Raw genomic sequence first — 12,690 nt, forward strand, 5'->3', positions numbered from 1 at the left:
GTGGTTGTTGCACATTATAAATGAACTAAGTGCCACTGAATTGCTCACTTCGAAATGTTAAATTTCATGATCTGTTATGTGAATATCACCTTAATAACAACAACAACAAAAAAAACCAGTAAGAATTTTTTTTTTAACTTTTTGCTTTATATTGGAGTGTAGATGATTAACAACGCCGTGACAGTTCAGGTGGACAGCAAAGGGACTCAGCCATACATACACATGTATACATTCTCCCCCAAGCTCCTCTCTCATTCAGGGTGCCACATAACTTGAGCAGAGTTCCCTTTGCTACACAGTAAGTAGGTCCTTGTTGGTTATCCATTTTATTTTTTATTTTTTTATTATTTTTTTCCATTTATTTTTATTAGTTGGAGGCTAATTACTTTACAATATTGTAGTGGTTTTTTGTCATACATTGACATGAATCAGCCATGGATTTATATGTATTCCCCATCCCGATCCCCCCTCCCACCTCCCTCTCCACCCGATTTGAGCAAGCTTCAGGAGTTGGCAATGGACAGGGAAGCCTGGCATGCTGCAGTCCATGGAGTTGCAAAGAGTTGGACACAACTGAGCGACTGACCTGAACTGAACAACAAAAAAGGCAGCTCTGTACTGGTATGGATGCAGGGGATTTAAGAACCACACTTTGGTCATCCAATCTTAATAAAATAATTAGGACTTCCAAGGGATGAGGATTTTAATTCTTCTAACCTGTTCTCTCCACTTGAAGACCTCTGGAGAGTCCAGTAGAAAAAATTGAAATAGCAGACCATACCATCCCCATCACATGCCCTAACTGCCCAAGGGCACTTGTCTGGTTCAGATCATTTAGTTCACTCCATCCACCCCTCCAGTTTCCTGTCATGATGGTATATTCCTGCCCAGTATGAAACATTATTACCATGTAGTGATTTTGACCAATCCAGTTGATTGTTGTATGTTACCTAGGTTACCAAGTTTGTTTTCAGCTTGTAGCTTGACTTTAAACTGCTCTGACCAGTCAGGAGGTAGGTATGGGTTACTATGTTGTTTGTTTACTCTGAAATTTCTAGAATGTCCGCAACCAAGTCCAAACCTGAAAAAAAAATAACAGCCCTGGAGCCTTCTCACCTAGTCCAGCCCAGTGCTAATGGATCCCAGAGCCCCCAACACTCGTGTCCACTCCAGCTCTGATATTTTCCCCCTAGTGCCCACCCGGCAGCACCAGGAGAGAGCCCGTTACCTGCTGGAGTGGGGAAAGAGAATCAGGAAGGCCTCACTGGAGCGGGGCCCTGGGGGCAGGGGCACTGAAGAGAAAAGGGGAGGGGATATTCCAACGAGAAGAACCATACAAAAGGGACGATGACTCTAGTAATCAGTAAAACATGAACACTGCGGCTAGAGGGCCATGAGTTCAAACGATTCTGACCATTTCCTAGTTGTCTTCATGATCCCATCCCCCAGTTCTCTCACAGCCCATCCTCCCTGCGGTGTGAACGCACACCCAACTGCTCATGCTCAGTGAGGTAGTTTCCATTCTGTGTGTCTAAACGTCACCGGTTGGACCCCCCACCCTATTTCATGCCCCTAGTGCATTTGTTTGTGCAGTTGTCAGGTGGGCAGCTCTTTAGGCTCACTTTCCCCCTCACAGGGATTCCTAGCTCAGTATCATCTCCATTTCTTTTTTCCAATTTTAGTATATGTGCTTCCTAAGCAAGCCCTCTCAAATATAGTTGCTGTGGGGAATTAAAGTCGCTGCTGAGAGATTTGATAGCTCACTTTAATTTTCCCCTATTGCACTTTAATTTTACCCCCAGAGCAGAAATGGCGGCAAAGAACTTTCTAGAAGGAGGCAAATGCAATGCAAAGCTGCCTAGGACCATTGAAATAGTTTGAACTCACGGCTTGAACCAATCACAGAGTCTGGTTTGTGTCTCTCTCTGCGTGGTTTGTCCCGTGCTTCCCACAATTCCTGCAACCCCAGTTCAAAGGCAAACACGTGAAGCGGGAATTCTTTCCACCAGTAAGAGTGATGCTTGGGATACAGGCACGAGTTCCACATACAGAGAAAGAGCGAGTGGATAGTGTACCTGTCAATCACTCTTGCCTCAGCCAGGCAGGATCTTTATAGGTGAGACCGTCAGCTGGCTATAAAAGGAGTGCACTTGCTTCCTACCGCCCTTTTTTTCCTGGGTCTCTTGGTGGGTGCGTAGGGAGTTGGTCGTTTGAGCGGTGATGCGGTCCTCAGGGGTGAGGGAAAACAGCCGCTGCTCCTAGGTGAATAAGGTTAAGTTAATTTTTATTTGTCATTGCTAGTTGACTATTTACAATGTGCTTTTTATAGAGGAATATACTTTAATAATATTGTAATTGATAATATACTTTACTAGTCTGCAGGGCTTTGGAGTTTTGACTGTGTGGGTCCTTTAGCCGAACTTGGACACAATGTTGTGCTTTATGGTACAGCGTGGTAACTCTTTAATATTTTACTTGTTTTAAATATTGGTCTTGGTTCCCTTTCGTAAACGTTGTTAAGGTACGGTTAGCCGAGCAGGTAGAGGGGAGTCTTGGGGCTGCCAGGGAGCTGATTTTGGCTTTTTATTTTAAATCTGTGCATGATTGGTGTCATTGTGTATTTAATTCTTGGTCTTGGTCCCTCCGTTTCTGTTCTTTTCAACCTGAAAAGGAGAAACTTAACAAACTGAGAGGAGTTGTGCATGGGATTGGGACAGTTAGTCACTTTTGGTTACCTTTGAGAGTAATTTTTTGCTTATGTGTCACGTCGGCGTGTGTGCCCGCATGCCGGCGTGTGTGCCCGCGTGTGGCTATGCATGCGTGCGCGTGGCTATGCATGCGTGTGTGCGTGCGCGCGCGCGCGCGCCCACACGCATGCCCACTTGAGTGCTTCCGTGTTTGCTCATGCGTGCGTGCCTGCTTGCGTGCCTCCATGTTTGTTCTTGCGTGCGTGCCCGCTTGCGTGCCTCCATGTTTGCTCATGCACGCCTGCCCACGTGCATGCCTGCCTGCTTGCCTGCGTGTGTGCCTATGCCTGGGTGCCTGCCCACATGCGTGCCTGCCTGCGTGTCTGCCCAGACCCATGTGCCCATGCCTGCGTGCATGCCCACATGCGTGCATATGCGTGCGTGTCTGTGCACGTGCTCGTATGTGTGCCAAGGTGTGCATGCACATGTCTGGGTGCCTGTGTGTGCCTATGCCTGCGTGCCTGCCCACGTGTGTGCCCACCTGCTTGTCTGTGTGTGTGCCCATGCCTGCGTGCCTACCTGCATGCCCAGGCCTGTGTGCCCACATGTGTGCCTATGCCTGCGTGCATCCCCACGTGTGTGCCTGCATGCATGCCCATGCTTGTGTGTCTGTGTGCATGCTTGTATGTGTGCCCAGGCATGCATGCACATGCCTGCATGCCCGCGTGTGTGCCTCTGCCTGCGTGCCTGCAGACGTGTGTGCCCACCTGCTTGCCTGCGTGTGTGCCCATACCTGTGTGCCCGCATGTGTGGCCTTGCCTGTGTGCCTGCCCATGTCCGTGCCCACCTGCGTGCATGCCCGCCTGGGCGCCCATACGTGTGAGTTCTCATTTGTGTCATTAAATTTTGGAATCAATTCTCTCAGACGCTGATTTAATCAAAAAGAAAAAAAATTTTCTGACATTTTAAGCTTGGAAATGAGGAAATCAGAGGTCTGATTGGCACCGGGATTGTTCCCTAATGACTTTAAATAGCTTTCAGTCACCGTTGGGGCAGTTTTATGTTTTTATTTAATGTGCTTGTGTATTTGATATCATATTTGAACAAACATGGTCCTGGGGTTTTTCATGTGCTTTCCTTTAAAAGCCTGATCTTATTTGCACTTGGTGTTTTACAAACACTGTGGATACCCCAAAGCCTCTCTTCAGCCAATATTGGATGCAGTTTGGCCTTTAAATTTACGTAACAATTGTTTGTTTATTCTCTTTGCATTTCAGTTAAGTTTCCTTGTTGGGGATTTCATAGTTTTCTTATGAAAGGTTTTGTGAAAATTTAGATTTACAGGGGGAGAAGATTAAGTCAGATTGCGTGCCTTTTATTTGGTAATTGTGTATTTGGTATAGTTTTATTTGTCTACATTGTGCTTTTATAGCCCATTTCATAAATTTCTTTAAAAATAAACATTTTGGGGTACTCAGGATTTACAAATGCAGGATTTAATCAGGCAGAGTCTTTAATGTTTTACGATAGTGAATGCACTTAAGTGTCTGTCATAGGCTGCCTTGTAGTGTGGTTTGGCACTTTTACAGAGGAATTGTGTGCTTGGTATCATTTGAATTCATTAAATGTAGATCCTGGTCCTTTTCACAAGCTTTGTGTTAAAAACAAAAACAAAAAACCCCATACCGTATGTTGTCTTCAATTCACAAATAAGAAACAAGTTTTCTAATCAATAGACTTATGGTATTTTCAGTGTAAAAATACACACCTGGACAATTTTGAGTGGCCACGAGCTTGTTTTAGGACAGTGGATGCTCAAAAGTGCCTGGTACTGGCCAGAGTTGAGTGGCGTTTTGGATTTTGTCTCCTGTAAAATCACATGTTGAATATGGGGTTATTCCATAAAATATTCTGTCCCTAGCCTTTGGCATATATTTGCTTTGAAAGATGTGAGACATTTAAAGATAAAAATCAGGAAAGTAACGGGGAGATGGAGGGCCTTGTGTTTCCAGGCAGCGAAGTCGTGTTGTGCAGTGTTGAGTTTTGTTTTACAGGCTCAGTGTGCATTTAACATAATAGTAATTTTAAAATTTAGGTCCAGTTCCTCTTTCCCAGGTCCTTTTCCCCCTGTTATTCCACAGGGGGGAAATGATTTGTACAGGTGCTGTTCATAAGCAAGAAGGGCAGCAGTGTTGGGTACCAGGGTAGTCAGGACCAAAAACAGCGAATTCCAAGTCCCTCCCGGACGCGCTGCCTCCCCCTGCTGGCCACACCCAGCGGAGGTTTTAGTGGAGGCTTCTGAAATCTAAATGGTAATGGTTGCTTGTGCCTCCGTTACCTGGCATGTATTTATGGGGTGAATTAAGTGCAAGGAAAACCCTTGTCTCTCAGAAACCCAAAGACCAAACTCGGAGAGGAACCCAGTTCTTGCTTTGAGGTAAAATGATGCTGTTAGTGAATTTGTCTGGTTTGTTCTTGATTTCTACCTGAATTATGTGTATTCAGTATCTCGGTGACTGCTGGACACCTTTTTTGGTAGAACACTAGCGGTTTCCAAATATTCTCTTCCTGGATTATGTTTAGAAATCAGAAAGTTGGATTGTTGATAGGACTGAAAGCTACTTCTGCCTCTGTTACATGACATACCGAGGTTTTAGGCATTGGGACATTAACTAGCATCACAAATACCACCGTTTAAAGTTCTAAAACCCCATTTTTGACTGTGGGATTTAGGTCCAAGGGTCAGGCTTGAAGGCACCTTTATTGCATCTAGTTTGCTCATAGGAATCCTAGAGGGCATATATCCCAAAGAACACATCCAGGAAAGCCAACATTAGCAATGATTACATTTCTCTAATTGCTACTACCTTAAAGGATCTGTGCTCAGCTTCAGACAGCAGCAATGTTATTTAATGGTTTGGATTATTCATAAAAGTACCCCTAATGATACTAGCTGATTTCTGCTGTCTCTGATTTTCTAACTAACTGTGTTACTGATTACTTACACTAATACCTCATGAAATGTTGTTGTGGAGTATAGTGAACAGCTCAGCGTCCCATTTCAAAGGTTTAAGTCTTTAGCTATGGTGTTGAAAATAAGATAAACAGATCAGTTTGAGACGCACCCCCCCCCCATAGAAGATAAGGGACATTGCCTTTTAGCCTAATATTTCATACTTTCCCTGTGATGTTTGATTAAAGCAGGATGAACTGTGGTTCATTTTGAAGGGCCACTCAGACCTCTGCAGTAGCAATCTCATCTGATCTTGTAGCCACAAAATGAGTGCTGTCCCTTACATTATATTTCACTCTGCATGATTGGGTACCCACCAACCATTTCCAAAAGTTCCTCTGGATAAGGGGGAAAAAGGGATGTTTGTTCCAGCCACTCACCTAAGTAAGTTTGCAAGTTAAGTAACTTTCCTTCTGTGGGGCTAAGCTGCCCACCCTCAGGCAAGTCTCTTTGCAGATTTGTTAAGTTACTACCTTTTTGAGGACCTGCTGTGGAAAAGTCCAGTACTGATAAATCTGTGGACTTGTAACATGAAGAAAAAGGAACCAGAACCAGAACCAGCCAGATGAATAAGTGCATTGCTGTGTAGTGAGAGGTGAGGGGTGTTGGGCAGAGGGCAACTCTGCTGTCTCCTGGCTCATTACACAAGGTGTTGGACCCCTTCCCTGCGTCTCTAGAGATAGGAACTACCAGCAGTGGCAGGGTCACTCCTGGACACTGCTGCCTAACTCGATGGTAGAGACCATGTTTCTACAACTAGTTGTTTTCATTAAGCAGGAGCATGTTTTTACCCGTACTTGTCTGTATTCCTCTGTACTCTGCGAGTGCTACTGTTACAGAGACATTTGGCAAAATCAGACTGCTTGAATTTCAAAGAAACCTCACTTTGACTTTTTAAAACCAGAATTTTGACTTTTCTTTTTATTCTTTTTGGAAAGCCAATAGCAGACAGTCGACATATGGAATGAACTAGATTGTAGAAAACAAACTTCGGGAGTCAAGAGTACAGGGTGCTGCTTAAATTCCTCTGTTTCAACAGGTATGAGAATGTGGATCTGAATGTAATTTTAGAGCCCAGCTCTATCTATGGGAAAGGGGGAGGCATGAGATTCATGGACCAAGTGGGGAGCAGGGAATGTTAGTCTGCCAGCCTACTTACCTTCATTGTGACATTTGGTAGGAGTGCTGAAGGCATAGGCCAGCGATTAAGGTAATATGTAGGTCATACTCTTCCAAATCTTTACCCTTCCATACATTATGGGCATTTTCCTGCTCCTACAGACATTACTGGGACCACATATCATGTTTCGTACATACTAAGCCTTCAGTCTCTAAGTTTGAGAGAGACTGCTCATTTTCACTCTAAGACAGGTCTGGTAGTTCAGCTGACTTCTAACATATTCAACACTTGGTGTCACTGTTAAAATTTTTCAACGGATTCAGGTATTGAAAGCTGGGGATAAGATTTGAGATTTGCATGCTTATGTCTCCCTGACCCCTGTGTTTCCTGTTCAGTTACACCGTGGGATGAATGGGTTTGGGTGAGGTGATCATGACAAAAAGTGCTAATGTTATTGGGTTACCTTGAAGCTCCTCTATAACAAATGCTCTCCCTTGTCTATGTCCAGGTCATAGTCTCTGACTTCTAACATATTCAACACTTGGTGTCACTGTTAAAAATTTTCAACGGATTCAGGTATTGGAAGCTGGGGATAAGATTTGAGATTTGCATGCTTAAGTCTCCCTGACCCCTGTGTTTCCTGTTCAGTTACACCGTGGGATGAATGGGTTTGAGTGAGGTGATCATGACAAAAAGTGCTAATGTTATTGGGTTACCTTGAAGCTCCTCTATAACAAATGCTCTCCCTTGTCTATGTCCAGGTCATAGTCTCTGTCAGTACAGTGGCCAAACCACAAGGCTTGATTGGTAAGAATTCCCCATGTTTGGTGCTGTTTTTCCCAGATTGCTCTCTGATGTTTCTTTAAAACATGTAAAGGTCTTGTGTGTGAACCTGATTTCACCTTTGCAGGTAATTTTCTGACAAGGTTAGTAGTAGCTGGATCTGGATTCCTTTCTGGTGAGTGATGAGATTTCATATTAATTTGGGATTGAAGCTTTCAGAATATTGGAATACCAAATCACAGCGTGGGACATCTTCTAATCACAGTTTTTACATTTGGAGTTGTTGCTCACTCTGGCGTACATTTTGGAATGCAGTCTTCCCCTGCAGTCTAACAATAAGCCTTAGAACCTAGAGTCATGTGTAAATGCCTGCATTATGTAGCTCTAATGCTTGGTACTTTATAACTTGCCACTTGGATTGCTTTGGAGTCAGTCAGATCACAGTTCCAATCTGCTTCAACCAGTAACTGTGTGTAAACATAAATACTGGAGTGGGTAGCCATTTCCCTCTCCAGAGAATCTTCCCGACCCAGAGATCGAACCCGTGTCTCCTGCACTGCAGGCAGATTCTTTACCATCTGAGCCACCAAGGAAGCCCACACTTTTAAGAAGTTCTATCCAAAGTCCAGAAGGAGCTGATGAGGTTGCCACATTGTGGTTGGATCAGGCAGAATGTGCAGAGAACTCTAGTAGAATACTGCATTAGGACTCTGGATAGCTGCGAGTGCCTCAGGAGAGTCTTGAAACTGCTCGATCCCCAAAGAGCAAACCTGTGAGCTTCTGCTAGAGTTCTTCCAGAGTCAAGAGTGGAGGTTGTGCTCTCCTTACCTGGGTCTTTCTCTAGCTGATGATGCAGTCTTTACTGTCTAGAGAAGGACTTCCTTAGAGGAGGCAAGGCAAGAGGTGACAGCTAAAAGCACAGTGCGGTGAACTTCCCAGGTGGCCCAGTGGCTCCCAATGCAGGGGACCGGGGTTCGATCCCTGGTCAGGGAACTATGATCCTACATGCTGCAACTAAAAGTTCACATGCATCAACTCAAGGTCCCACATGCCTCAACGAAGATGGAAGAACTCACGTGCTGCCACTAGAGACCCGGTGCAGCCAAATAAATAAATAAAAATATTAAAAAAAATAAAAGCATGGTGGGAAGACAGTAGAGGAGAATGATTGTTTATAGTGCACAAAGGTACATGTGTAGCTTGCTGGTCAGGGAATAACTTTTCTAAACATGATCTTTTCTCAACAGATCCAGTTTCACTGTTTCCACCTGGGCTGATCCTGGTGCCTCTCAGGATCTTTGTGGAGGTGAGGACATTTGACAGTCACAGAAAAGTGTTTTTATTAATACATCATTTTGATTCACACAATAAGCAAAATGGCTGCAGGTAAAGATTTTCACAGCTTGCATGAGTGTTAATTAGAAACAACTAGAAGCCTTGGATGTGAGTGTCACTTGTTTAATTTAAATATCTTTGCAAAGAAACTGGTCCTTACTCAGTTAAAGTCATAGCTGGCATCCAGCCATAAGGAAACCCCAAAACCCATCTGTTCCTTGGACTTTTGACCAAAATGGTCACCCCACACACACCTAGTAAGTATAGTGTAGATCATTTGGGTACTTCAACACAGTGGGAATTTTGATTCCTCATTTAAGCAAAAATCTTTCCAGCTACCTATTTCAGCATCTCTCATTTTTGGCTATTCTATAGACCTGTTTTCTCCATTTATGTATGTAGTTAGGTTGGAAATGTCAAGGGACCACAGGGGAATGTTTATGAAATTCCATAAAAATATGCTTTCGCAAGACTAAGGTTTATTGGTATTCCAGAGGAGCTAGCTGGTAATGACTTCTTTTCCATCGGCGTCTGCTCCTCGCCTCCTCCTTCTCACCTTGAACTTTTGCTTGAATCTAGGAATCAATTTTGTCTAATTTCCAAATGTTACTTGTCGGTGGTTTGGCTGGATTCATTACATATATATATATATATATATATGTATATATATATATATATATATGTATATATATAGACACACACACACACACACACACACACACACCCCAGAATGGAAGGTAACTTGGTGCATTTTAATGACATAAATACTACCCTTATCTTGAAAGCTTTTATTCTCCCTTCCTGTTATTTTGTTTTGTGATTTCTCAGCAGAATCAAGAGATATAAGGATAATTTTATTAAAATGAGAGGTTCTCTTAGCAGTACCATGACCCTACTGTCTCATTTCATGGTAAACTCTACTTGTCATTTGTAGGCATTTGTGGGAATTCATATTTTTCATGGAGTTCTAATGAGTCAAAAGTGATCCAGAAAAGACTGTCCTTTGGTCACTGACTGTCCAGCTGTGGGCCTGGCATGCACTCCCTGCAATCCCTCTGTGCACAAAGTGGGTGCACAAAGCAGTCCCAAAATAAAAGTTTGTGTTTTTTTGAAAAATTTCTATCAGACTTATACAAGTATGACATTTAAAGAATGAAATAATTCCATGAGGTTTACTCATCAAAATAATACTTCCCCCAGTCTACCACCATTCCATTTCCTGCTCACCATGTTTATCCAGAAGTGACACGTGATTGTGCAACTATAGAAGTAAACTGGTGCTGAAAACTGCTGAGAGAATCCCGGGAGCACTAAAAGGATTTTAGGTGTAGTTCTTTGGCCACTTATTGTCTGTTTTTCTAAGGGGAGAAGAATCGCAGCAGATAAATCCTCAGAAAAGGAATCAAAGAGGGAATGACAAGTAGGAAATGGTCTCTTACATTCAGGGTTCTGCAGCCCAGCCCAGAGATGGGGAGAAGGCTTGAAACAGTAGTACTGTGCTCCGAGGGTGAGGACGAAGCAGTCAGAAGGATAGGGCTTTTGGTGTGAAAGGTATCATGAGCATTGTGGGTTCAGGGGGTGTCTCCTACCCCCTTTCCTCTTCTCAATCCTCCCTATGCTTCGGCATCTCCTCAACTAAACAAGTAACATAAAGGATATTACAGATTTGGAAGTTTTATTACTGTGGTCTGAGATGGAGCTAGCAAATATGGAAGGAGATGGATATATCAGGAGGCAAAACCATGACTTATTGCAAATACCACTTTTCCCTACACATCTTCTTATACACACTTGAAGCATTGTACTGGGGACCCTTAAATCTCTACAATTCTTAAATGCTCTTCCCATGTTACTGCAGATATGAATAGATAAACCAATTCAATTCCAAACTCCTCATTTTCCAGTGGGCTCAAGATGCTCTGGAGAAAAACGAATCAAATATATAAACTAATTCTGAGAACTGAGAAAGGTTCTTTGATGATGGTCTCCTTACAGATGGTCTGACTATGAATTGCCTATTGAGTACCTTCCAGTTGACATGCTTTTCCTTCACTTGTTTCCACACTGCCTAAGTTGACCTATCTCCTTCATGATGTGTGTTTATATACCTAAGACTGAACTGTCATTTTTCCAGGTTGAGAAACTACCACTAAGAAATTAGTATCTAAAAACAACTACAGTGGAATCCAAATATTCTGCATTTTGGTGAGTACAATAACTTTTCAAGGCTAAAAGGAGCCATTCTCAGGCTCTAGATGATAAAAAGATGATCAATACTACCATCCTTTCCTCATGTATCAAGAGCCATCAATTTTTCTGTCACTGTAATAACAGACCAAGAAAGATGACAGTGTTAAAAGTGTGGAGCTAAAAAATAAAATTGTGGAGCTACCAGTTCTTTATTCAAGTGTTTGATAAATAGACCATAGATGGCATATATATCTAAATGAAGCATTTAAAGCAGTTAATTGATGCATCTCAAACTGAGGTTGCCTTCAAATCTCATCTACATTGATATCTTTGCCCACTAAAAATCATCTTTAAATATTACTTTGATTAGTTGAAAAGATGGTAGTATCGATCTTTTCTTTCTTTTTCTTATTTTGGGCTAGTTCTGTGTGCTGGGATTCAGTGCCTTTTCTTCCTCTACTTTTTTGTTTTCTAGGCCAGATCTTTGTTTTCTTAGTATATCCTTTGTGAGGTTTCATGGCAATGACACTTGTGAAGGTGATGTGGTTTGTGTCTGTCAGAAAGCGTCTATTCAGCTAAATCCTGTCTCTCTTCTATGAACACCAGCAGGCCATCTAGAATCTGCTCTCAGCTTTGGTTTTCTTCATCCCTTCCCTGCTTGGCTAGACTTTATCATGTTTCAGCTTTGATATATGTTTCCTAATTCCACAAATTCCTCTGCTCTGAGCCCTTAAGAAGCATACAATTCCTATATGCCAATCCACCTACAGGAACTGTCCCTAGAAAATCATCCAGTTAGTCTGTTAACTCTTTTATACTGGTACTCCTGGACTTCTCTTCTAATCTTGTCTAGGTTTTTTTTTTTGTCTTAATTTTCAAGAGGTATTTTCCTACTTGGTATTTCCATACCCTTTGTGCTGCTTAATCACTTCCTGCTCATGGCTCCTCTAGTGAGTGGAAGTGGTCAAACCCCTCTGATTATTGAGTTCTTATATATCATTATTTCTTATTATTTCAAGTTCCCCACGATCTTGGTCACCCTTTATGATCTTGTAACAACTTAAACATCCTTGTTTGTACAATACACTCTTACAGAGTATGTAGACTCACATGTATTTCCTTTATTTGTCCCTTCTGGTCTTAAAGATCTGGCATTTCCCTATCTGCACAGGCTGACTTAAAAGATCTCATAGTTAATTTTAAGAAGTCTTCCTTTGAACTTCACCTGTTTTCATTCTTCCACTGCTGATGTTCTTTGATGTGGCTGATTACTTAACTTCTGTGAACTTTAATTACTCTAAGTATAAAATGGAGACGATGGGATCTGCCCCAGCTTCTTAAAGCGGCTGTTATGAGAGAAGAAGTTAAAGCATTGTTGAATACTGGGTCCTCAGAAATATCACCAGAATAACTTGTTGATAAGGACAAGTTGAGTTTATCTTTACTGTGGTAAGGAAGAGTACTATTTTGAAAGCTAAATGGGGATAATTATGCGGTTTGGGAATATGATTACAGGTGGCTATTGGAGTATGGCAGATTGATTAGGATTAGGTAAAGTTCAT

The 12,690-nt window shown here is 42.4% G+C and overlaps 2 long non-coding RNA genes across 2 annotated transcripts; both read left to right on the forward strand.

Moving 5' to 3' along the window:
• Positions 1 to 2,212: 2,212 nt before the first annotated feature.
• LOC122434470 lies at positions 2,213 to 7,630 on the forward strand. The gene is made up of 4 exons (XR_006267375.1): positions 2,213 to 2,262; positions 6,639 to 6,739; positions 7,329 to 7,396; positions 7,582 to 7,630. It is a non-coding gene; the product is annotated as an uncharacterized LOC122434470 (long non-coding RNA).
• A 99-nt stretch (positions 7,631 to 7,729) lies between these two features.
• Positions 7,730 to 11,125, forward strand: LOC122434471. Its single transcript, XR_006267376.1, has 3 exons — positions 7,730 to 7,778; positions 8,851 to 8,909; positions 11,073 to 11,125. It is a non-coding gene; the product is annotated as an uncharacterized LOC122434471 (long non-coding RNA).
• Positions 11,126 to 12,690: the final 1,565 nt, after the last annotated feature.

Source organism: Cervus canadensis, chromosome X, assembly GCF_019320065.1.
Source record: "Cervus canadensis isolate Bull #8, Minnesota chromosome X, ASM1932006v1, whole genome shotgun sequence".
NCBI classification, from domain to species: Eukaryota; Metazoa; Chordata; class Mammalia; order Artiodactyla; family Cervidae; genus Cervus; species Cervus canadensis.